A 26,574-nucleotide genomic window follows, 5' to 3' on the forward strand; every position below is an offset into this window, starting at 1 on the left:
AATCTTCTGCTCAATTGGAAGAGAATTGACATTTAAAAAAATGCTTTTTCATTCATAGATGTGGCATATGTTTCCATTCGTTTATCATCTAGAGTGTCTTAATGCTTGTACAATTTTCTCTATATGGCTCTTGAAACAATGTTTCCTAGATATATTCCTAAGAACCTTATAATATGTGTTGCTAACGTTAAATATTATTTTTACAAGGTCTTTCCCCTAATTGTTTATTAATCGGATTTAAAACAGAAGTTTTTCTGTAATTAATCATGTAACTAACCACCTGGCTGTATTTTTATCAGTTCTGATAAATTTAAGGTTGATTATTTTGAATTTTCTCAATTATATCATCTGTGAATAGTGAATTTTGTCTCTTCCTTTCAAATCCCTAGTCTCTCATTTTCTTCTAGCCTGATGCCACTAGACATCGCAACTAAATATTGATTTGAATTAATTGAATCTTTGTTAAATTTATGACTTCAAAAGAGCTGTTTCTTATATTTTACCAGGCTTTTATCAGGCTTATCAGGTTAAGTAAGTTAATTTCTCTTATTATCTTGCTAAAGTTTTTATCCTGAAAGAGTGTCTATTTTTTTAAAATGTTTTCTTTTTCTTCATTGATTGAAATGATCATATGCTTTTCCTTACCTTTTAAATAATTTTATTGATAATGTTAAATCATTCTTGGATTTTTGGGGAAATTCTAAACTGTTCTTAAGATATTACATATTTTATTCATTGTTTGATTTGGATTGGTATTATTTTGTTCGGAAGGCTTATCTCTGTGTTTATGAATGAGATTGGCCTGTTCTTTTTCTTTTTTTGAACTGTCTTTATCAAAGCTGTATATTAAGGTTTGAGACCAGTATACTGGCTTTACTGAATGATTTGGGCAATATGCTCCCCCTCTTTTTTTTGATTTTTTCTATTATCTGGAAGGCTTTATATAAAATTGGAAAGATTTTATCACCTAAAGTATATTAGACCTTCCCTGGTAAATCACTCAGGCCTGGAATCTTTCTCTTTTTTAGTATTGATCAACTTTTATTATAATTTTAGGTCCGCTCAGTCTTTCTACTTCTTGAAGAATTTATAGTTCTATTTTTTATGAATTTGTTGATGATTTAGCTAAGTTTATGAATTTACTGACAAGCCTTTCTTTTATTCTCTTCTCTCCTTTCTTAGGACTCCAGTTGAATATACAGGATATTTTCATTCTATCTGCCATGTGTTATATGCCTGATTCTATGAATTCATCTTTTATTTCTATATTCATTTTATATTCTACATTTTGCACCTGCCAATTCCACTGTCTTAAGAGTTTGGTGAGTTAAACCTTTTTTTTTTTTCCCCCTTGTTTCTGCCACTTCATTCATGATGTCTTCACTCCTTGTTTGTTTGATGGTGTTTAGAAACTTAATGTGATTGACCTTAATCTGGAAATACTGGGGACTTAGCTTGGGAATGCTTTTCTTCAGTTTTTGTTTCTGCTGAGAGTCCAGGGGTAGTGTAGATCTAGGAGTATATGAGGCTTTTAGGATGTCCTCGTTTAAATTAGATGTCTCATCTTCAATTTCTTTACTCTTTTGCTGGCCCAAAGGTTAAGGTATAATTCAGTAGTATTAAAGGATGTTCCCTTGGAGCAATAGTGTTTTTCCCACATGCTTATCTCTCACTTCTTGCACATTCAACTCATAGTTTATTCCATCTGAGTGAGGAATAACAGATTTCTTCCACTTCCTGGAAGCAATGAATGCATTGAGAACTTGTAGCCATTATGTAGTTGACTTTTTGTAGGAGCATCTTTCAGAAAATTCAGTCTACCACGCTACAAGGTGTAGAACCCTCACACTCTTATGTGATGGTTGAACTAGTATAGAATTTTTGTGGCTCTTTGGAGATGCTCTGTCAATATTATCTAGCATTTATTTTTTTCTGATGAGAATTCTGCTAATGCAATTATTATTGTTTGGTGAGTAATTATCTATTTCTTAAAATTTTATTTTATTATGCCATTTTTAATGTAAGCTTTAAAAATTTCAGCCCAGTAATTGGATGTCCTTTTGCTTGAAGTCTCTTTTCTATCTCCCTTCCATCCTTCCTTCCCTTCTTCCTCTCTTCCTAATATCTTTAACCCCCTGCGCCATGTTCATAGTGAATATTCTATTACTTTCTTCAAATTTAATAACCTATTAATTCAAGAATATTATATCTGATTTATTAATTTTTATTTTTATTTATTTTTAAGATTTTATTTATTTATTCATGAGAGACACAGAGAGAGAGGCAGAGACACAGGCAGAGAGAGAAGCAGGCTCCACACAAGGAGCCCAACATGGGACTCGATCCTGGGTCTCTAGGGTCACGCCCTGGGCTGAAGGCAGGCACCAAACTGCTGAGCCACTCGGGCTGCCCTGATTTATTCATTTTTAATTTCAGTGTCTGTGTTCTTAATTTCAAAAATGTTGATTTGTTTATTTTCATTTTTAGCTGCTCATGTTTCATAATATATATATATATATATATTTTGCCTTGGTTTGTTTGGTTATTATAGCATTATTAATTGTCATAGACTAGACTTTTACTTTGCACTATGTCTTCAATGAGATACTGTTTTTCTCTCTCTTTGCTCTTTTCTTTATTGGTTAGTAGTATTGTGGCTGCCACTATGTGGCTCATTCCTCTTTCAGATAGGAATCTTAGATTAATAATTAAGAGGTTTTTGCTCTAAGGACTTTTGGAGAGTTTAACAGACCATGTAGGTTGTCCAGTGAGTTGCTTGGCTTAGGATGAGATTTTGAAGCTGTAACCTGCCTTCTCAAGTTGGTAGCTTTATGGAAGCTATACCCTCCTGCATTCAGTTGTCTATAGCAGTTTTCAACCAGCTTTCAGGCACCAGAAAGGCCAGTCCTGGCTCATTTCTAAGCAATAAACGTAGTTCAGGTTTTCCCTCTTAGTTGGTCATTTTCATTCCCTGGCCACTTCTGTCTGCTTCTGGACTCAGAGCAACAAGGCCTGCAGCTTTAGGACTTCTCTCCCTTTGATGTTTCTCTTTCATTTTCTGTTCACAGAAATATCTTCTTAATTTCTATGAAAGCACTTAGATGCACTTAAAATTGAGTTAAATATATATTCTGGGCCATATATAAATAATGCTTATCTTAAGCATATTTTAATGCTTATTTTTATGATATATAACAATACTACTTTATTTTATTTTTTAAGATTTTATTTATTTGTTCATGAGAGACACACAGAGAGAGAGAGGCAGATACACAAGCAGAGGGAGAAGTAGGCTCCATGCAGGGAGCCCGACGTGGGACTCGATCCCGGGTCTCCAGGATCACATCCTGGGCTGAAGGCAGGCGTTAAACCACTGAGTCACTGGGGCTGCCTAATAATACTACTTTAAAAATGATGAGACTCAATCGACTGTACTTGCTATGTTCAGGAATAAGTTTATTTTTTTTTTTCAGGAATAAGTTTAAATTGTATATTACTTTTTTTTTTTTAACTTGCAGAGTTTAACTTTTTCAAAGTAATTAAGTCCAGAGTTATCTTATTATACATATTTGGATAACTGTCCTTCACGAACTGTCTAAATGTTGCACTATGCTATAGTGAAAACAGCATAGATTTTATTGTCAGGCCAAAGTAGGCTCCCATCTCAGCTCCAATAACCAAGGGATTGAGAAAATTTCTAAACCGTATTTTCTTTCTAAAACCAAATCATTCCTTAAATATGAAGGAAGAATTAGATCAACATGCTCTCTAATTCTTATTCAACCTGATTTTATAAAAAGACACAAAGAACTTGACAGGCAGATCTTCATTTATTCACTTGTGATCTGTGGCAGGTATCACCAGTTACACTCAGGAGTTTCTACCTGAGCTGAGATCCAGCTGTGGAATTCTCAACAAAGAGCTCCTATCAATTGATAAAAGATGACTGCAGAAATCAATATGTGATTTTAGCTCTCCCTTTCATCTTTTTCTAATATGTTGCTTTTATTTATTGCTGATATGCATCTAGCAAATGAATGAACAGGTCCAAGGAAGTGTTAATATCTCATATGATTTAATTTTAGATGTGTCACTTTTCTTAAACACACTAGGATATAGAACCAGTCATTTTACAGAATAAATTCTATTTGAGTGGCAATAACTATCAACTGGTAGGAAAGGATATGGATAAAAATTCCTTGGCAGAATAATAGTGTAGCATAAAAGCACTTGGGATAGCATTTGCAAAATGTATTCTACAGACTGTGAGTGTAAGTTGCCAGAAAAGAAAAAAAAGAAGTTTTCATAAGAAAATAATTTCGTGATAAAATAGAAGTTTAGATTCAGTGAAGTTAAGGATATTTTTTTTTTTCTTCTCACAAGAATTCCCGAGAAGGGGAAATAGTAAGCATTCTTTCCCAAAGGTAGTTGTCGATGGAACGCTTTTTTTGTAGGGTTTTTATCGGCTTTCTAATAGATCTAAGGCTGGTATGCCCTGCTTCATTCTGCCAGCCAGCTTGCTTTCTGACTGCTGCGCATTCGCTGTTAATAGTTTCTATGTGTTCCATATCAGCTGTTAAGTATTTTGAAAATCATTTTCTATAGACTACATCTTAGAAAATGTCATTTGAAAGGTTGTGTCATTGACAAGGCAAAAGTTATATGAAATTGGGGACATTTATTATATTTGTTTTTGTTTCAGACCTTTTTATTTTATGCAAAATAAATTTTACTTAATATGTTGATTGCTATGGGATACATAAAGTGCTAGTCTAAGCCTTGTATTTATAAAAACACATTCAACTGAAACACAACTAATTCATGTCCAAGGTAGAAATTTGGGAAAACAGATAAACAAGAAGGAAAAAAAAAAGTATAAATATAAAAAAAAAATCAATCTGGGATATTTCCCCCAGTCCTTCTGTTAAGTGCAATGAAAAATACTGAATATTATGTATAAAACAAACATAAGAAGACTCAAAACGTGGAAGGAGCAAGGCAGACTAGTTAGGAATCTTTAGACACAAGAAACCACACAGTGGTGACTTCCTTGTATTTTCTTTTTACCTCCTACATCCCAAACTGGGACTTGAGGAAGCTAAAAACCTACAAAACACCAAGGGCAGAAACATAATGAAAGAATAGCCGAAAAAGCCATTTCTTCTTTTTAATCACTCAAAATACTTCACTCTCATAACTTTTTTCTCTAAAGAATACTTCTCTTTTAAAATTCATCAGTGATTTCTAAACAAACTCTTAAATAGTTCATTTATTATTTTCCCTTTGCTGCTGTAAATGCATCAAATTACCACAAAATTAGTGGCTTAAAACAACATAAAGTCACTATGCTACAGTCCTTAGGTCACAGTCTGAGATGGATTGGTGCGGCAACATTCTTTTCTGTAGACGAGAATCCATTTCCTGGCATTTTCCAGCTTTTAGAGATCATGAGTATTCTGTGGTTTATCTCTTTCTATCACCTCTGTCTCCCTCCTCACATCTTTTTTGACTCTGACCTTTCTACCTCCCTCTTATAAAGACACATGTATTTGCCTTGACTTTACCCTGATAACAATAAAGGAAAATCCCTCCATCTTGAGATCCTTAATCACACTTGGAAAGTCCCTGGCCATCCATGTAAGACATCTTCATTGTTTCTGAGGATTTGTACCTGGACATATTTTTCAATGTTCCAGGACCATTTTCTTTTGTGTAGCAATTATGGTATCAACTTTCCTTGGATTCTGTGACACTATACCACTCTGTTTTATATTTATTTAAAAATTTTTTAAAATTTATTTATTTTTTTTATTTTTCTAAAGATTTTATTTATTTATTCATGAGAGACACAGAGACAGAGAGAGAGAGAGAGAGGCAGAGACACAGGCAGAGGGAGGAGCAGGATCCATGCAGGGAGCCCGACGTGGGGCTCAATCCCGGGTCTCCAGGATCACACCCTGGGCCGAAGGCAGGTGCTAAACTGCTGAGCCACCGGGGCAGCCATATTTCTTTCTTTCTTTCTTTCTTTCTTTCTTTCTTTCTTTCTTTCTTTCTTTCTTTTTTCTTTCTTTCTTTCTTTCTTTCTTTCTTTCTTTCTTTCTTTCTTTCTTTCTTTCTTTCTTTCTTTCTTCTTCTTCTTCTTCTTTCTTTCTTTCTCTTTCTTTCTTTCTTTCTTTCTTTTTTTTGATGTTATTTATTTATTCATGAGAGACAGAGAAAGAGAGAGAGAGAGAGGCAGAGACACAGGCAGAGGGAGAAGCAGGCTCCACGGGAAGAGCCCAATGCAGGACTGGATCCAGGGATCCAGAGATCCAGGATCACACCCTGAGCCAAAGGCAGATGCTCAACCGCTGAGCTACCCAGGCGTCCCTGTTTTAGATTTCTTAAACAGCTGGCCATTTCATCTCAATTTTCTTTTCGATATTTTTATTTTCTACTCTTTCCTTAATTATTTGGGTTTCTCAGGTTCTTTTCTCACCTCTTTTCTCCTCCTGAGCGACAGAGCTCATTCTCTATGTGAATCCTATAGATCTCTTTCATACTTCTGACCCTGAGATTGAATTTCACACAAATGACCCAAAGACATTTCAAATACAGCATATCCTAAACTGAAATAATTTTTTGCACCATCAGAAGTGAACCATTTTGCACCATTCAGTTTATGCCACTTCCATGCACCCTTTGCCTAAGTCAAGTCCATCCTTCCTCACTTCCCCAAGTCATTGAATCCACATATCACATTAAATCTCTATAATCTCTACAATTTCTCCATATGCACAGCCACTCCCCAGTCTAGGCCACAGTGTCTTTTTCTTAGATTTTGGCAACAGACTTCCAAATGGTTTTACATCTAGGCTTGTTTCCTTTGAATCCATTCTTTACATTGCAGTCAGGCTAATAGTCACTCAAGCAGCTGTAGTCCTCATTTGTAAATGACAAATCTAATCCCATCCCATTCCTATTTAAAATCTTCCAGTGGGGGCACCTGGTGGCTCAGTGGTTGAGCATCTTGCCTTTGACTCAGGTGGTGATCCTGGGGTCCTGGGATGGAGTTCCGCATCAGGCTCCCCACAGGGAGCCTGCTTCTCCCTCTGCCTATGTCTCTGCCTCCCTCTGTGTGTCTCTCATGAATTAATAAAGAAAATCTTTAAAAAAAAATCTTCCAGTGACTTAACTGGTGTTAGAATAAAGAGGAAACCACTGGCTCAGCTTTGTGTGTAGTCTCCTGTATATTGAGGAACTGGCTTCCTCTCTACTCTCATCTCCTATATTTTTACATGCTCCAATGATTCCCTTTCTCTGTCTCTTTCTCCATCTCTATCTTCATCTCTATCATCTATCTCTCCTCCTGGCTCTCATATATGGTGTTTATGCTATTTCTTCCATCTAGAACATTTTTGTTTCACTTGTCACCTGTTACTCGTTTTTCAGATTTCTAACTCCTCCAGGAAGCCTTTTCTGGACAGGAACTCAGGTTAAATGTATAAATGTATCTTCTTAAAGACTCCAATACCACTCTATATACTTTGTTTCAAATTACCCTCCTGCCCCTTTATAATTACCTACCAGCCCTAGGCTGTGAACCTTGTGAGGATAGGCATAGAGCTTATATAATAGGTATTCATTAATTTTCTGATGAAAGAAGAAATAAGAAATTATAATATTTTATGAATACCAACTGAGTGTGAAGAATTGTAAATTTTATTTTATTTGAAAAATAGAAACATCCTACTGGTGTAAATATGTTTTCTTAACAAGAGGGGGAGAGAAAAAGAATCAAGATAATTTTTTTCAAGATAATTTTTAATATCCATCAATGATATGTTTGAATTATAATAAATTAACAAAAATTAATAATAAAATTGGTTATGTAAACAAAATCCCACATTATTTTTGGAATGAACAGACAGCATTTTGAATTGCTGACTCTGTATTTGTGACTACCTATAAACTGGGAATGAGACACTTACAGAACTTAATCTTGACCAAGTACCATAAAATTAGGGCTATTAAAACAATATACCACAGATTTTTTTAATGACAATAATTACAAAAGGTTTAGGTTCAAATTTTGATTCTTCACATCAATAGCAACCTTCTTCTTTAAGTCTTAAACAAGTCTTAAATTGGACTTTTAAGTTTTATGAACTAAATACAAGAGTTTTAAATTGTCTGAAAATAGTCTGTATGTTAAAATTGCTAAGCTCTGAACATCTGTGTTTTTTGGTGCCCCATTTTCTTTGATTTGGATGAGGAGATATTAAATTCTTCTTAACTCAAAACAAGAAGCTATAAGAAATATGCTTCAGTATAAAAACCGTTCAAAAACGATAATCATTCCTAAAACTCTAACTATTCTGCAGAAGATTTATTCACTTGCTTTCTCTAATCATAGATTTTTTTTTCTACTTTGTCACAGAGTAAGATTGTTTCCTTGAGGCAAGAAAGAAAAGCAGAGGTCCTGACAAATAAGAGGTAGCCTCAGGGGAAAGGAGCTACCATCAACACTTAGAACTTCTTCCCTGAACTCAATGAGAACCTTTGAAAGTAAACATCGGAAGGCAAAAAAAAAAAAAAAAAAAAAAAAAAAAAGATGGTGTGAGTTACTGGCTTTTTATCACATAGTTTAACATTAAATCTTTTTATTATGTGGTCATTTAATACATATTTCATATATGCTAAGTAAATGTTATTAGTAATACTGCTTCATGATGAAGATTATTCATTTTTCAGATTTGATTTATAAATACTCAAACCAGAGTTGTTTGAGTTGGAGAAAGTCAAGGATAACACAAATTAACTGTAGGTGAAAGTAAGACGGAGCTATAGAAAGAAATCCAGGATACGAAGGTGCTTTAAAATAAAAGAAATAATAAAGGCCAACTTAGTGATATAAAGGAAAATACATTTTTGTTTTAATCAATATTTGTGTTACCAGTCTGAAGCAAGTAATTTACATTTCTAAAAATCAGTTTACTCATCTGCAAAATGGTTTCTGCCTAGGGGATCAGTGAAGATAACAAATGCCTATTTCAGTGGGTGTTGCATTTTTCTGACATATTCTGAGTCAGAAAATCAAGAGAGAAGAAATAGGGGTGGGGTTTCTCTGAGAGGGAGTAAACATTTGCTAGATTCCAGTGATGATGATCCCAGAGCATTAGTTCTCACATGTTTGTTTTTAGCAGCTGTGAGAAAACAATGAAATTAGTTTTGGCCCATATTAGGAAATGTGTATAATCCTGAGTCTGTCTACAGCTCAACTCAAAATCTGGAAAACTGGGTCTGTGATTATCGTACATGTAAACAGGTGTTGGAAGGAGGGATAAAAAGAGTTACAAAAAAAAAACAAAAAACAAAAACAAAAACAAACAAACAAAAAAGAGTTACTTATCTGGAGGGATAGTAAATAGAAAATAAATGCTTAGAGATGCCTGAGATGTTAAAAAAATGATAAAAACATTAAAGCAGGCTCCATTTGATGATATTTTAGTTAAATATCAAAGTCTTTTTGTAGATTGAAATGCTCAGGACAAATCTCTTTAAAATGTCATGGATGACAGCTTTGTAAAACTGTGTGAACCCATCATCCTCACGAAATGTTAAACATTGATGGTTCTAAAGAAAGTAAATGCAATTCTTTTGAATTTAATAAGAAATTTTGGTAGTGGTTTTTTAACTGAATGCATCACCACATTGAGGTGAAAAATTCTTAAAGTGAAAGGAAATAAAGAATTATGCCTCTTTATCTCTTAAAAGAAAATGAACTGGTAAATTAAGAAGGATGTAAAAGATGAATGAAGAGTTAGATATTTTATTGTGATCAGAAATATTGAAAAGGATTGAGGATTCAACCAAGGGAGGGGAGGTGTGGATACTGACATTTTTCTCAGGCTATCTTTTGCTGTTGTCAAACATGAGTGATTATGTGATCCATACATGGCATCTATAAAACACACTATGACCTAAGATCATAGAAGTAGAACAAGAAAATGTTTTCAGATTTTTATTATTATAGTTGGACCACTTGAACTTGATATTCCTCTGGGATTTTCTCCCTTTTTCTGATTGTGTTGGATACCTTTGATTTTGCTCCGTGAAATTTTAGCATCCTTTTTCTCTTGTCCTCTTCAAGAATAGTCTTAGCGATGTTTTCAAATCACATGAATCAAGGGCCTTGAATAAAATCTATCTCATACCTTCTCTGATCCTGTTTCCTATTTCCTTGCACACTTCTGTCCATTTCAGAAAGTAAATGGAGTTTCCACTTTTCATTGCTGCTCTTCCAGTATGACTTTTAAGGACATTAAAATAATCCTTTCTATTTTACTAAAAGTGATCTTGCCCTTCTCCTCCCTTTTCTCAGTTATTCAACAAACACCTCTGAATCATTAAGGTTTGTTGTGTGTTGGTCTTATTTTGGGAAATAGCCTTACTTTTGAAAATGGTGAAAATCCTGACCCTTTAAGGGAACAAGGAATATGGCTTCCAGGCTAGAAGGACACTGAGTTATTCAGCATCATAACAATTTCTTACTTCTTAATATACTGCAGTTAATTAAATCATCAACTAGACACATCCTGTTTATTGCTCTTTTGGATTAAAATAAATTAAAGTAGAAAGGAAACACAACTTAATTGGCCTTAGAAAACTTGTTATACTGTTACTACAACAGTTTTCTTGGAATTTAGTAATCATAATTATGCAAATCTTAATTAGGTAATTATTGTTGTGCAGTTTTTCTTGACTTAAGGGGGAAAAATTCATTGGTACAATCAGCCATATCATGCCATGTCAGAAACTTTAAATCAGAATATTTTTTAGAATAAGCCGTAGAGTGCTTTATTATTTACTGGGGTATAATTTCCTAAGCAACAAACAGAGGAAAAGCCTGAAAATACTCCTTGCTTCAGTATCTGTTCTCCTTTGTAGTTGCCAAAGTGTTGGTCTGATTTGTCAGAATAAGACTGATGGAAGAAAGACAAGTCATCAGGCATGGGTGATTTTTCATCAAGGTAGACACCAGATAAAAGAGACTCATGGCTTCTTGGTTCTTTCAAGAGTAACTTTTGAATAAAATTTGAATAAATTTTTGTCTTAGCCCATCAGAGATTCAGTTCAGCTATTTCCCTTCTAATTAAGTGTTTCTGCCATAACACATTATTATATGCGTTCCTGGAAATTTGCATATTCTGCAAAATAGAAGAATGCACATTTTGAGAAAACTTGAGTTGATTAACATAAGAATTTGTAACCAAAATGCTAACAAAACAGTGATAAATGTTTCAGGAGATATGTCAGTAAGCCAGAAAGGCAGCTCACTGTGGACAGAGGCTACCTGAGGGGACAGAGTAGAATGACCGATGGCATCTAGACAGGAGAATGCCATGGATCTCTGAGCCTGTACAGCTTTTGCTGAGATGGCCACAGAGGAAGAACGTCTTGCTTCGAATCTGAACTTTGCAAAGCCAGAATGCTCCCTGTTGGGAGGATGTATGGGTTTAGGGATCATTTACATTATTTTACAAATAACACTATAGGCATACCATGTTTTATTGGGCTTTATTATCATTCCCAGATGCTATGTTTTTACAAATTGAAGGTTTTTGGCAATCCTGAGTCTCTCTGCACCATGTTTTCTAACCTCATTTACTCATTTCGTGTCTCAGTGCCACATTTTGATAATTCTTATAATATTTCAAACTTTTTCTTATTATTGTTTGTTATGATTATCTCTGTTCAGTGATTAGGTTTCACTGAAAGCTCGGATGATGACTAGCACTTTTTAGCAATAAAGTGTTTTTTAACTAAGGTATACACATTGAGTTTTCAAATTTTAATTTTTTTTTTTTAAGATAGAGAGAATGCACAAATGGGGGGAAAGGCAGAGGGGGAAGGAGAAGAGAGAGAGCATCTCAAGCCGACTCCCCACTGAGCTTGATTCCTGCTATGAGGTTAAGTCCCACAAAGATGAGATTATGACCTGAGTGAAATAAAGAGTCTAAAACCAAATGAGCCACCTAGGTGCCTATTAGGTTTTGTTTTTTGTTTTTTTGTTTTTAGACATAATGCTATGGCACACTTAATAGACTATAGTACAGTGTAAACATAACTTTTATATACACTGGGAAACCTAAAAATTCATTTGACTCACTTTATTATGATATTTGCTTTATTGTGATCATCTGGGATGGAATCCATGATATATCAGAGGATGCTAATAATGAATCCACTTTATGTTCTCTCGGTTCCTTTGTCAATGAGTTAAAGAGATCTATTTGCAAGTTCTTTCTAACTCAGTTTTTTTTTTTTTTTTAATTTTAAAAATTGCATTTTGACTACTTCGGAGGTTTCACCAAGATGTTCAAGTAAGTGCACTTCTCTTCTCAGAGCTAAACTGCAGAACTTGAAAATAAACATTTTTTCTTCATTCCTGAATCAAATCCCAAGTGGCAGTAGAACTTTACCTTCATTTACTCTTTGTTTCTCTTTTTCCCTTGATTCTATGCTTTTGTTTTTATGTATTGTTCTGGTTCTCAAATGATTCAGGTTATTCTTAATTTTCCAACAATGTTTGTGAAATCAGTGTTATGGCCTATTTGGTGATCTTTTTCAGATACAGACCTATTCTTTTGGGTGAGAGATGACAGAAAAGTGTGTTTGTTGGTTTGCTTGTTTATTCAAGAATACATCAACTTTCCACTGCAAAGGTTAAGATTTCTTTTTGAGATTTAGATTTGTGAGGTTTTGTTCTCTGTGCTTATTTTAGTTCATGACTGAAGCTACAAGCTGTGCGTCTATGTGTTCATAATTGCGGAAACCTATTACCCTCATTTTGTGTTTGATATATTTTCTTACCTCTGGAGAAATAAATAAATTGGATATAAAGTATCTTAAAATAAGGTATGTTTTGTTTGGTTTTTGGAAGCTAATAAGGTTTGCATAGGTCTAACATAAGGGAGTGTAAAAATCCCTAGAAAATAAAGAAACTAAATAATACTAATACTTTAGATATGGCACCCTAAAAAACCCCACAACAACCCACTTTTCACAGAAAATGCCAGCTCAAATGCACTTTAAAAAACAACAAACATAAGAATACCAGTTTCCATAATTAAAGAGAATTCTTGGACAATTCAGACTAGTGTGACTATTTTCTTTTTAAGATTTTATTTATTTATTTGAGAGAGCACGCACGTGCCCATACTCAAGCTGTAGGGAGGGGTAGAGGGAGAAGCAGACTCTGCCTAACAGGGATCCTGGCTAGCTGGCTCAGTCAGTAGAGCATGAGACTTGATCTCTGGGGTATGGGTTCAAGGATTCTGATGCAATTGTAAGACTTGATCCCAGGACTCAGAGACCAAGACCTGAGAGATGCTTAAGACTAAGCCACCCAGGCACCCCCTATTGTGACAATTTAGGTTGAAAAACAGTTGTCTTTTCTCTGATTTTATCTGTGTGAATTTTTTTGTAGATTCCTGTCTAAATATACTTCTTATATGCTTCCTAAACTTCTAATATACTAAGCAGATAAATAACATTATTCCTAGAAAATTTGAGGATTTTAAAAAAATGTGTTCTATTAAATAATAATCTTGATAATTTTTTTGAAAATAATTATCTGCATTAGATAGCTGAAATATAATTTTTAGGATATTTAGTTAAATTTATGTATTTATTTTAATTGGTAAATAATTGACATATGATATTATATTGCCTTCAGGTGTACAACATAGTGATTCAAGATTCATATACATCGTGAAATGGTCACCACAAGTCTAGTTATCATTTGTCAATATACAAAGTTAATACAATATTAACTATATTCCACATGCTATACATTACATTCCTTTGAGTTATTGATTTTACTTCCCATCCCTCTGGCAACCACTAATCTGTGTTCTGCATCTGAGTCTAGGTTCTATTTTGTGGTGTTTATTTTGTTTTTTAGATTCCACATGTAAATGAAATTATATGGTATTTGCCTTTCTCTGACTTACTACTTCACATAGCATAATATCCTCAAAGTCCATCCATGTTATCACAATGGCAAGATTTCAATCTTTTTTTATGGCTCAGTTGTATTCTGTTATATATTTATACTACATCTTTATCCATTCATCTGTTGATGGACACTTATGTTGCTTCTATGTCTTGGCTACTATACATAATGCACATAGAGGTGCATATTTCTTTTCAAATTATGTTTTCATTTTCTTCAGATAGATACTCCATAGTATAATTGCTGGGTCGAGACAGTTATATTTTAAAATTTTTGAAGAACTTTTATACTTTTTTTTTTTTTTTAGTGGTTTACCAGTTTATATTCCCACCAACAGTGGTGGGAACACCAACAGGGCTTTAGGGTTACTTTTTCTTGATATCCTTGCCAACATTTGTTATTTCTCACTTTTTTGATTTGTTGATGGCTTTGCTTGCTGTACAGAAGCTTTTTAGTTTAATGTAGTACTACTTGCTTATTTTTGCTTTTGTTTCCCTTGTGTTTAGAATCAGATAAAAAACCAAAACCAAAACCAAAACCAAAACACCAAGACTGATGTCAAGAAGCTTACCACCTGCACTTCTAGGAGTTTTATGGATTCAGGTCTTTCACATATTTAATCCATTTTGAGATCATTTTTGTATATATTGTAAAACAGTGGTCTAGTTCCATTCTTTTGCATGTAGCTGTTCAGTTTTCCCAACACTATTTATCAAAGAGACTGTTCTTTCCTCATTGTATATTCTTGCTTCCTTTTGTGTTACTTAATTGACCATATATGTGTGGCTTTATTTCTGGGCACTTTATTCTGTTCATTGATCTGTGTGTGTGTGTGTGTGTGTGTGTGTGTGTTTATGCCAATATCATATTGTTTAGATTACTATAGCTTGTAGTATAGTTTGAAATCAAGGAGTGTGATACTTCTGACTTTGTTCTTTTTCTCAAGATTGTGTTGGCTATTTGAGGTCTTTTGTGGTTCCATACAAATTTTAGAATTATTTGTTCTAGCTCTGTGAAAAATAACATTGGAATGTTGATAGACATTGCACTGAATCTGTAGATTGCTTTGAATACTATGGACATTTTAACAATATTAATTCCTCTAATCCATGAGCACAGAATATCTTTCCAATTATTTGTTTTCTGTTTATTTCATCAATGTTTTATAGTTTTTAGAGTACAGATATTTCACCTCCTTGGTTTATTGTTAAGTATTTTATTCATTTTGATGCAAGTGTAAATGAGATTGTTTGGTTAATTTCTCTGAGTTCATTGTTAGCATATAGATATGATTATTGTTTTAAAAGGTGTTTTTGCTGGCATCTGTGAGTTTTCTGTATATAAAATCATGCAAACAGTTTTACTTCTCCCTTTTCAATTTAGATGCCTTCTATTTTCTTAATTTTCTTGCCTCATTGCTCCAACTAAGACTTTCAAGGATGTTGACTCATCCTTGTAACTCTGGAATAAATCCCATTTGATCATGGTATACAGTTTCTTTAACATATTGTTGAATTTGGTGTGCTGATATTTTGTTGAGGATTTTGCACCTAGTCCATTAGGAATATTGGCCCATAAGAGTGTGTGTTTGTCTGTGTGTCTGTGCACGCGCATGTGTGTGTATGGTGTCCTTGACTTGTTTTGATATGAGGGTATTTTTGATCTCAAAAAATGAGTTTGGAAGCATTCCATCCTCAATAGTATTTTGGAAGAATTTGAGAAGGATAGGTATTAAATCTTTGAATGTTTGGTAGAATTCACCAATGAAAGTAAGGCCTCGAACTTTTATTATTGGGAGATTTTTGATTACTGATTAAATTGCCTTAATTGGTCTATTCAAATTATCTATTTCTTCATGATTTAGTCTTGAAAGATTGTAAATTTCTAGGAATTATCCATTTCTTCTAGGTTGTTGGTATATAATTGTTCTAATTTATGTCTATGATTCTTTGTATTTTGTGGTATTAGCTTCTCTTTCATTTTTCATTTTTTAGAGTTTTCACTCTTTCATTGTTGAATCTAGCTAAAGATTTGTCAATTTTGTTTATCTTTCCAAAGAACCATCTCTTAGTTTTAGTGATCTTTTTTATTGTCTTTTTAGCCATCATTTCATTTATTTATACTCTTGCCTTTATTCTTTTCTTCCTTCTAATAACTTTGGGCTTTGTTTTTCTTTTTCTAGTTCCATTAGATACAAAGTTAGATTTTTTTTTAACTGATCCAGTCAATTAAAGTGAAATTTTATTGAGACTCCAGGACATAGTGCTCAGTGTATTTTTCCTTTCAGTTATTGTATTCTTCAGCTCTGTGACTTCTGTTTGGTATTTTCTTATACTTTCTATCTCTTTGTTGATGTTCTCACTTTGCTCGTCCATTCTTCTCTCAAGTTCAGTGGGCATCTTTATGACCATTACTTTGAATTCCTTATCAGGTAAATTACTTCTCTCCATATCATTAAGGTCTTTTTCTGAGGTTTTATCTTGCTTTCATTTGGAATGTTTCTGTTTCTTCATTTTGTCTGACAGTCTGTGTTTGTGTCTATGCGTTAGGTGAAACGGTCACCTCTCTGAGTCTTAAAGGAATGACTTTGTGTAGGTGATGAACTTTCAACCTTATCCTAGCTTCTTGTTGTCTCTTGAACCTTTGTGATTGTCTAAACAGTCTTATTTATTCTTGATATGTCCCCATTATTGAGGGTGTGCTAAGACCTGTCAGTGTTCCAAGGGCAGAAATTTCATTTAGTACCTAGTTTCAGGCTGATTGGAAGCCAGACCCTCAAGCAGTAGCTTTTAAAGAATATACATATATACATCTGTAAGTCATAAGGCATGAGGCCTCACTGGCCTCTAGACAAACAGTTTTGGAGATGTCCCCTGGATGATAGGTGCAAAAAAAAATAGGGGCTCCAGATGAGTGTATAAACTCCTTTCTGGGAAATCTTGTTGAGCTGTAGTTAGGCCAAGGTGGTACAGAAGGATAATGTCTCCTTGCTTATATTCTCTGGAAGCATGTTGTTATCAGCTAGATGTGTGGGGAATCTGAAGAATGACCCTCAGGCTGATGCACCAGGCTCACTCCAGGCTAAGTGAATAAGACTTTTTCAAAGGATGACAAAGGTTGTGTTTCAGTCTGCCCTCTGTGTAGTGCCTTAGGGGGCTGGCCTGCCAAGAACAGTCTTACCGATTGTTACATTCCCATGGAGATCAGGAACACCAGGTTCCAGATGACCAAATGTCACTACCTGTGTGGATTGCTCACACCCATTGACTTTAGTTAGGCAACTGCAAAGTGTAGGACGTGGGGCACATTTACCAGCTTCAGAAAGGCAGGGGGAAAGTATATTGATTGTGCACACTGGTGGGCTTCAGGAATGCAATGAGAGAACGCCTTGTCTATGAACACGCACTGGCTTTAAGCTGGGAGAGGGAGAATGAGGATGCTGTGACCACTCACATTTGCCAGCCCATGCAGGAGTTAGGGTAGTGCAGCAGGCATCATGCTCTCTGGCTTCAGCAAGGCAGCAAGATAGAGTCAAGACTGCTCACCCCCACCTGTCTTAACAAGGTAGTTAGGGCAGGTGGAGAGTACAAAAATGGCATCCACCTGAACCTCTATCTTTGAGAGAGTCCCCTGTTTCTCCAGCAGATGCTTTTAGATTAGCAAGTGAATCTCCTTCCTCTAGGCACTTTTCACACTGCTAATTTTTTATTGGGTCTCAGGGCAAGTGAGACCACACATGAGCCCCTTAAAAAGGAAATCCACGTTTCCTATAGTACTTTAGGTCCCTTGGATATTAACCACTTTGGTTTTCTAAGCCAGGTGTTTTGAGGGCTTATATCTCTGGCCAGATCCCAAGGGTTTGGGGTGCCTAGTGTGAGGCACCAACCTGTCTGTGAAAGAAGTGTCAGGTTAGTGAGATCCCTCCCTGTGGTGGGTCATAGCACTAATGATAGGATTTTTGGTGAGTGTATGTGTGTGCCTCTCCCACCTAGCTTGATGTGGTCTTTTTAATCCTTTGTTGTAGAAAGCTGTTTATCTAGTTCTCAAAACTTTTTTTTCAGGGAGAAATGATCCATTTGTAACTGTAGATGTGGTGTGTCTATGGGAGGACATGAGTTCAAGATCTTTCTATCCTGCCATCTTGCAGACTTCTGACTTTTAGTTAATTTTAAAATGTTGAATTTACATATATTTTTAATTTTTTTTATTAGAGTTCAATTTGCCAACATATAGTATAACACCCAGTGCTCATCCCATCAAGTGCCTCCCTCAGTGCCCGTCACCCAGTCACCCTAATCCCCTGCCCACCTACCCTTCCACTGCCCTTGTTCCTTTCCCAGAGTTAGGAGTCTCTCATGGTCTGTCACCCTCAATGATATTTCTCACTCATTTTCTATACTTTCCCCTTTAATCCCTTTCACTATTATTTATATTCCCCAAACGAATGAGACCATATAATATTTGTCCTTCTCTGATTGACTTATTTCACTCAGCATAATACCCTCCAGTTCCATCCATGTTGAAATAAATGGTGGGTATTTGTCATTTCTAATGGCTGAGGAATATTCCATTTTATACATAGACCACATCTTCTTTATCCATTCATCTTTCGATGGACACTGAAGCCCCTTCCTCAGTTTGGCTATTGTGGACATTGCTGCTATAAACATCAGGGTGCAGGTTTCCCGGCAGTTCACTGCATCTGTATCTTTGGGGTAAATTCCCAGCATCACATTGCTGGATCATAAAGTAGCTCTATTTTTAACTCTGAGGAACCTCCACACAGTTTTCCAGAGTGGCTGTACCAGTTCCCATTCCCACCAACAATGTAAGCAGGTTCCCCTTTTTTCACATTCTCTCCAACATTTGTTGTTTCCTGTCTTGTTAATTTTCACAATTCTCACAGCTGTGAGGTGGTATCTCATTGTGGTTTTGATTTGTATTTCCCTGATGGAAAGTGATGCAGCAAACTTTCTCATGCATGTCGGCCATGTCTATGTCTTCTTTGGTGAAATTTCTGTTCATGTCTTTTGCCCACTTCATGATTGGATTGTTTGTTTCTTTCCTGTTGAGTTTAATAAGTTCTTTAAAGATCTTGGAGACTAGCCCTTTATCTGACAGGTCATTTGCAAATATCTTCTCCCATTCTATAGGTTGTCTTTGAGTTTTGTTGACTGTTTCTTTGCTGTGCAGAAGCTTTTTATCTTGATGAAGTCCCAATTGTTCATTTTTGCTTTTGTCTCCCTTGCCTTCATAGCTGTATCTTGTAAGAAGTTGCTGTGGCCAAGTTCAAAAAGGGTGTTGCCTGTGTTCTCCTCTAGGATTTTGATGGATTCTTGTCTCACATTTAGATCTTTCATCCATTTTGAGTTTATCTTTGTGTCTGGTGTAAGAGAATGGTCCAGTTTCATTCTGCATGTGGATGTCCTATTTTCCCAGCACCATTTATTGAAGACACTGTCCTTTTTCCAGTGGATAGTCTTTTCTGCTTAGTCATATATGAGTTGACCATAGAGGTGAGGGCCCATTTCTGGGATCTCTAATCTGTTCCATTGATCTATGTGTCTATTTTTGTGCCAGTACCACACTGTCTTGATGACCACAGCTTTGTAGTACAATTTGATATCCAGCATTGTGATGCCCCCACCTCTGGTTTTCTTTTTCAGTATTCCCCTGGCTATTTGGGATCTTTTTCTGATTCCACACAAATCTTAAGATTATTTTTTCCAACGCTCTGAAGAAAGTCCATGGTATTTTGATAGGGATTGCATTGAATGTGTAAATTGTCCTGGGTAGCATAGACATTTTCACAGTATTAATTCTTCCAATCTATGAGAATGGAATATTTTTCCATCTCTTTGTGTTTTCCTCAATTTCTTTCAGAAGTGTTCTGTAGTTTTTAGGGTATAGATCCTTTACCTCTTTGGTTAGGTTTATTCCTAGGTATCTTATGCTTTTGGATGCAATTGTAAATGGGATTAACTCCTTAATTTCTCTTTCTTCAGTCTCATTGTTAGTGTATAGAAATACCACTGATTTCTGGGCATTGATTTTTGAACCTGCCACATTGTCAAATTGCTGTATGAGTTCTAGCAATCTCAGGGTGGAGTCCTTTGGGTTTTCTACATACAGTATCATATCACCTGTGAAGAGGTAAAGTTTGACTTCTTCTTTGCCGATTTGAATGCCTTTTATTTCTTTTTGTTGCCTGATTGCTGAGGCTAGGAATTCCAGTACTATGTTGAATAGCAGTGGTGAGAGTGGACATCCCTGTCTTGTTCCTGATCTTAGGGGAAAGGCTCTCTGTGTTTCCCCATTGAGAATGATATTTACTGTGGGCTTTTTGTAGATGGCTTTTAAGATGCTGAGGAATGTTCCCTCTAGCCCTACACTCTGAAGAGTTTTGATCAGGAATGGATGCTGTATTTTGTCAAGTGCTTTCTCTGCATCTATTGAGAGGATCATATGGTTCTTGGTTTTTCTCTTGTTGATATGATCTATTGCGTTGATTGTTTTATGAGTATTGAACCAGCCTTGCATCCCAGGGATAAATCCCACTTGGTCATGGTGAATAATATTCTAAATGTACTATTGGATCCTATTGACTAGTATCATGTTGAGAATTTTTGCATCCGTGTTCATCAGGGATATTGGCCTATAATTCTCCTTTTTGGTGGGGTCTTTGGTTTTGGAATCAAGATGATGTTGTTCTCATAAAACGAATTTGGAAGTATTCCATCATTTCTATCTTTCAGAACAGATTTAGTAGAATAGGTATTATTTCTTTTTTAAACATTTGATAGAATTCCCCTTGGAAGCCATCTGGCCCTGGACTTTTGAGTCTTGGGAGGTTTTTGATGACTGCTTCAACTTCCTCCCTGGTTACTGGCCTATTCAGGTTTTCTATTTCTTCCTGTTCCAATTTTGGCAATTTGTGATTTTCTAGAAATGCGTCCATTTCTTCTAGATTGCCTAATTTGTTGGCGTATAGCTGCTCATAATACGTTTTTAAAATCATTTGTATTTCCTTGGTATTGGTTGTGATCTCTCCTTTTTCATTCAAGATTTTAATTAATTTGAGTCTTTTTTCTTTTTAATAAGGCTGGCTAATGGTTTATCTATCTTATTAACTCTTTCAAAGAACCAACTCCTGGTTTTGTTGATCTGTTCTACAGTTCTTCTGGTCTCTATTTCATGAGTTCTGCTCAAATCTTTATTAACTCTCTTCTGCTTGGTATAGGTTTTATTTGCTTTTCTTTCTCCAGTTCCTTTAGGTGTGAAGTTAGCTTGTGTATTTGAGGTTTTTTTTTTTCAATTTTTTGAGGGAGGCTTGTATCATGATGTATTTCCCTCTCAGGATTGCTTTTTCTGTATCCCAAAGATTTTGAATAGTTATATCTTCATTTTCATTAGTTTCTATGAATATTTTTAATTCTTCTCTAATTTTCTGGTTGACCCTTTCATTTTTTAGCAGGATACTCTTTAATCTCCACATGTTTGAGTTTCTTCCAAATTTCTGCTCTTGTATAATTTCTAGTTTCAAAGCATTGTGGTTTGAAAATATGCAGGGGACTTTCCCAGTCTTTTGGTATCAATTGAGACCTGATTTGTGACCCAGTATGTGGTCTATTCTGGAGAAAGTTCCGTGTGCACTTGAGAAGAATGTGTATTCAGTTGCGTTTGGATGCAAAGTTCTGTATATATCTGTGAAATCCATCTGGTCCAGTGTATCATTTAAAGCTCTTGTTTCTTTGGTTATATTGTCCCACATCTGTCAATTACAGAAAGCGCTGTGTTGAAGTCTTCTACTATTAGTCTATTATTAGCTAAGTATGTCTTTACTTTGGTTATTAATTGATATACTTGGCAGCTCCCACATTAGGGGCATAAATATTCATGACTGTTAGGTCCTCTTGTTGGATAGACCCTTTAAGTATGATATAGTGTCCCTCTTCATCTCTTACTACAGTCTTTGGGATAAACTTTAATGTATCTGATATGAGGATTGCTACCCCAGCTTTCTTTTGTTGACCATTTGAATGCTAAATGGTTCTCCAGTCTTTCATTTTCAGGCTCTAGGTGTCCTTAGGTCTAAAATGAGTCTCTTGTAGACAGCAAATAGATGGGTCTTGCTTTTTTAATCCAGTCTGAAACCCTGTGTCTTTTGATGGGGTCATTAAGCCCATTCACATTCAGAGTTACTATTGAAAGATGAATTTAGTGTCATCATAATACCTATTCAGTCCCTGTTTTGTGGATTATTTCTGTGGGCATCCTCTTTCTTTTAGAGGGTCCCCCTTAATATCTCTTGCAGAGCTGGTTTGGTGGTCACATGTTCTTTCAGTTTCTGCCTATATTGGAAGCTCTTTATCTCTCCTTCTATTCTGACTGAGAGCCTTGCTGGATAAAGTATTCTTGGCTGCGTGTTTTTTTCATTTGGGACCCTGAATATATCCTGCCAGCCCTTTCTGGCCTGCCAGGTCTCTGTGGAGAGGTCTGTTGTTAATCTAATATTTCTCCTCAGATAAGTTAGGGATCTCTTGTCTCTTGCTGCTTTAAGGATTTTCTTTATATCTTTGGAATTTGTAAGTTTCACTATTAAATGTCAAGGTTTTGAATGGTTTTTACTGATTTGGGGAGGGGAAGGAACTTCTCTATCTCCTGAATCTGAATGCTTGTTTCCCTCTCCAAATTAGGGAATTTCTCAGCTATGATTTGTTTAAATATGCTTTCTGGCCCTCTGGCCCCTCAGTGCTCTCTGGAACCCCAATTATATATAGATTTTTCCTTCTGAATCTATAATTTATTTCCCTTAACCTTTCTTCATGGTCTTTTAATTATTTTCCTCTTTTTTCCTCAGATTCCTTCCTTGCCATCAACTTGTCTTCTATGTCACTCACTCTTTCTTCTACCTCATTAACCCTTGTCGTTAGGACCTCCAGTTTGGTTTGCATGTCATTTAATTGATTTTTAATTTCGGCCTGATTAGATCTCAATTTGCAGTCATGAAGTCTCTTGATTCCTTTATGCTTTTTTCCAGAGCCACCAGTAGCTTTATAATTGTGCTTCTGAATTAACTTTCTGACATTAAATTGTAATCCAAATTCTGCAACACTGTGGCAGAGAGTACTGTTTCTGATTCTTTCTTTTGTGGTGAGTTCTTCTTTCTAGTCATTTTGCTCAGTGCAGAATGGCTGTATGAGCAGGCTGCATCAAGAATATCAACCATGACCTAAGTAAATTTCACCCTATATGATTCTGCTGAGGTCAGAGACCAGAAATTGAAAACAAAGATCAGAACAAAATAAAACAAGGACCACTAAAGCGAAAAACAAATTTTAAAACAAAGTAATAAAAAATAAAAGGCCAAGAATCCAAAAGAAGAAGAGAGAAAAAAAAAAAAAGAGAAGGAAAAAAAGAAGAAAAAAAAGCAAATTAAAGAGGAAAAAAAAAAAGGAGAAGGAAAAAGGGGGGGAGGGACTGGAGATGGTGGCGTGACAAAGTTGTAGTGGATGGAGAATGTAGTGTACCTGAGGGGTTCTAGAGGGTGATCCCCTCGGTTCTGAGTATACTAAGTTCTGTATGTTAGAAGATGCTCAGTTCCAAATGTATATAAGCCAGAAATACTTGTAGAAAGCCCCAACATTGACCACCAAAACATAAATGAGATAGAAGAGGGGAGCAGAATGGGAATGAAGAATCTCACAGAATGAACCAGCACGATGTTCCACTTCATTCTGGGTGCATGCTGGTCATATTTTAGGAGGTATTAACTTCTACCATTGTAGAACAAAATGAGGCAGAGAAAACAAAAAACATAAAACAAAACAAAACATATCTTGTATATCTCCCAAAACTAGGTTGAGTATGTTGAAGGGAATCTAGAAGTGGAAAATATATGGAAGCCCTATAATTGTAGAAATATGAAAGTCAAAAAGGAAGAATCTTAAAAATGAAGAGGTGGTAAAATATTGTAGTTAAGGTGGGAAAAGAATAAAAATCGGATATTTACAGTTTGATATGAAAACGAGTTGTACTGGAAAAAGGAAGAATAAAAAAAAAGGAGAGGTACCCTCTCGTTCTATATACTGTAAATCCCTCCACTTCCCCTGGAGCTTTCCAGCGCTGCTGGGTCCAGAACTTGCTCTTCCTCTGTCCTTCCAGCGGGTCTTCTGGGGGAGGGGCCTGCTGTGCTGATTCTCAGGTGTGTGCACCTGGGGAGATGCGCCCCGCCCCGTCAGGTGCCCAGCGCAGTGGGAGCTGTTGACCCCGTGAGGCCCCTGTTCCCTGGGGCCCCACCCCTTCCAGGCACAGGGTGACACCAGGAGGAACAACCCCACTGGCTGCGGCCAGCTCTCCAGCCCTGGAGTCAGCTCCCGCAGTAACTACCGCAGCTCCCAGTCCGCAGGGGCCTGGATGCTCCCGGGAGCGGAGGGGCGCTGACCTGCACAGCTGGGGGTGCCCGGGGCAGGAGTGTCCTTGCTGTCTGGTGCCCTCTCTGCCTCCCCCTGGGGGTGCCGGGGGCAGGAGCATCCTCGCTCTCTGGTGCCCGCTCTGCCTCCGCCTGTTGTGGGGGGGAGGAGCGCAGGATCCCGGGCTGTGTCCCCCGGCGCCCTGGGCTCCCAGGCCTGCACCGCTGGAATTGCCCCCCGAAGGCAGCAGGTGCAGCCCCCTCGGCCCGGAGTCCCCGCCTGAGCCGCTCGGAGGCCCCGGGCCGTGCTCCAGCCCTTTACTGAGCTCGGCCCACGGTGTGCAGCGCTCCCCCCCACCAGGGCACCACTCCTCTGTTAGTGACCCCGGGAACTGGGGGCCCCACTGCCCCTCCTGGGATCCTGCCCAAGTTCCCTGCCAGCACCTTTCCCTCCAGGAAGAATCCAGTGCGGATTTTTAAAGTTCCTGCTTCCCTGGGACTGGGCTTCCTGGTCCTGGAGGCTCCCGCCGCCCCCCTTCCCCACTGGATTCTTTTTTATTTTATTTTTTCCTGCCTCTTAACTTGTTGGAAGCAAAAACCCTTCTCTCTGTAGCATTCCAGCTGTTCTCTCTTTACATCTCAGGTTGAATTGGTAGGTGTTGAGGATGGTTTGAAAGTTATCCAGGTGAGTTGGTGGGGACAGGTGAGTCCAGGACCCTATTCCTCTGCTGTCTTTCCCTGCCCAAAGTATTTTCAATGTTGAATTTATATTACATCTTGTTCTTAGTTGATGACCTTTGGATTTTGGATGATTTATTTTTTTTAATTTTGTAATTTTAATTTTTTTTTAAAGATTTTGTTTGCTTATTCATGAGAGACACACACACACAGAGAGAGAGGCAGAGACACAGCCAGAGGGTGAAGCAGGCTCCATGCAGGGAGCCCAACATGGGACTTGATTCCCGGTTTCTAGGACCACACCCTGGGCTGAAGGTGGTGCTATACTGAGCCTTCAGGGCTGAGCCTGATCTCTGTTTTTAAAGATTTATTTATTTATTTTAGAGATAAAGAGAGAACATGAGTGGGAGGAGCAGAGGGAGAGGGAGAGAATCTAAAGCAGACTGCCAAGGGCAGAGCCTGAGGTGGGGTTCCACAGCCCTGAGATCATGACCTGAGCCAAAACCAAGAGTCAGATACTCAATGACTCTGCCACTGGGGTGCCCCACATTTTGGATAGTTTCTAACAAGATAAAATACTGAAACATTTGTCACCATGCATGGTTTTAGTATACACGTATATATATTTAATATATATATGTGTACATTCTTAATATGTAATATGTATATAATTAATATATATGTGTATACTTTTAATATATAATATGTACATATTTAATATGTATGTTATATATATATCTGTGTTTCTTATTTTTATATGTTATAGACTTGCTATACCTTTGTGTAGTAAATACTGTGATATGTCACACAGATCTCCCTTTAGGATAAAATATTTATTTATTCCTCCAGAAGTTGAGAGTGCTAGTAAAAGAAGGTCCTTAGCCCATTTGTAGAAGGGCCTGTTTTAGAAACCTGACTTGCCCATGGTCTCACTTCCTTCCAGAGGAAGCTTATATCCAGTGACTGATCAAATGTGGGTCTAAGAAGCTCTCTTGGATCAGCTTGGGTTAGCTCTCAATAGCCATCCTAGTCCTGAATGTATGGTCACCTGGGACTTTCAGTGGATCTCCATCCCAGGTCTTCTCTGCCTGCCTGATACAGCTTCTTTCCCTTCCTTTCCCCAGGTCTTGATCCTGAAAGTACTCACTGATAATCATCCTTCATGCTTATATGCATTTCAGGATCTGCATCCTGGGGATTCCAGTCTAGGGTACTTATCTATCTGTCTACCTACCTACCTATCATCATCATCATCATCATCATCATCATCATCATCTACCTATCCACTGTAAGAAAGTGTGTGCCTCCTGTGCATTTATAAAATTTTTGGAATACCAAATATTTGTATATTACAGCCCTCAATTACCTATAAAAATAAAATAAAAATTACTTTGTTAAGTTATAATATGCACAATGGCTCTCCCATGAGCAATAGTGCCCAAGAAATATGACTGTGTGAGCTTATGAGGTGTGTTTTGTTTATCAA

General features: G+C 36.7%; 1 long non-coding RNA gene across 1 annotated transcript in view; it reads left to right on the forward strand.

Moving 5' to 3' along the window:
• Positions 1-8,552, forward strand: part of LOC140625204 (uncharacterized) — a 152,441-nt gene extending 143,889 nt beyond the window's left edge. Inside the window, exons 4-5 of the long non-coding RNA XR_012024575.1 lie at positions 1,183-1,322; positions 8,420-8,552. This is a non-coding gene — a long non-coding RNA (uncharacterized lncRNA). The remainder of the gene's footprint in view (positions 1-1,182; positions 1,323-8,419) is intronic.
• The last annotated feature ends 18,022 nt before the right edge of the window (positions 8,553-26,574 follow it).

Source organism: Canis lupus, chromosome 35 (assembly GCF_048164855.1).
Source record: "Canis lupus baileyi chromosome 35, mCanLup2.hap1, whole genome shotgun sequence".
NCBI lineage: Eukaryota > Metazoa > Chordata > Mammalia > Carnivora > Canidae > Canis > Canis lupus.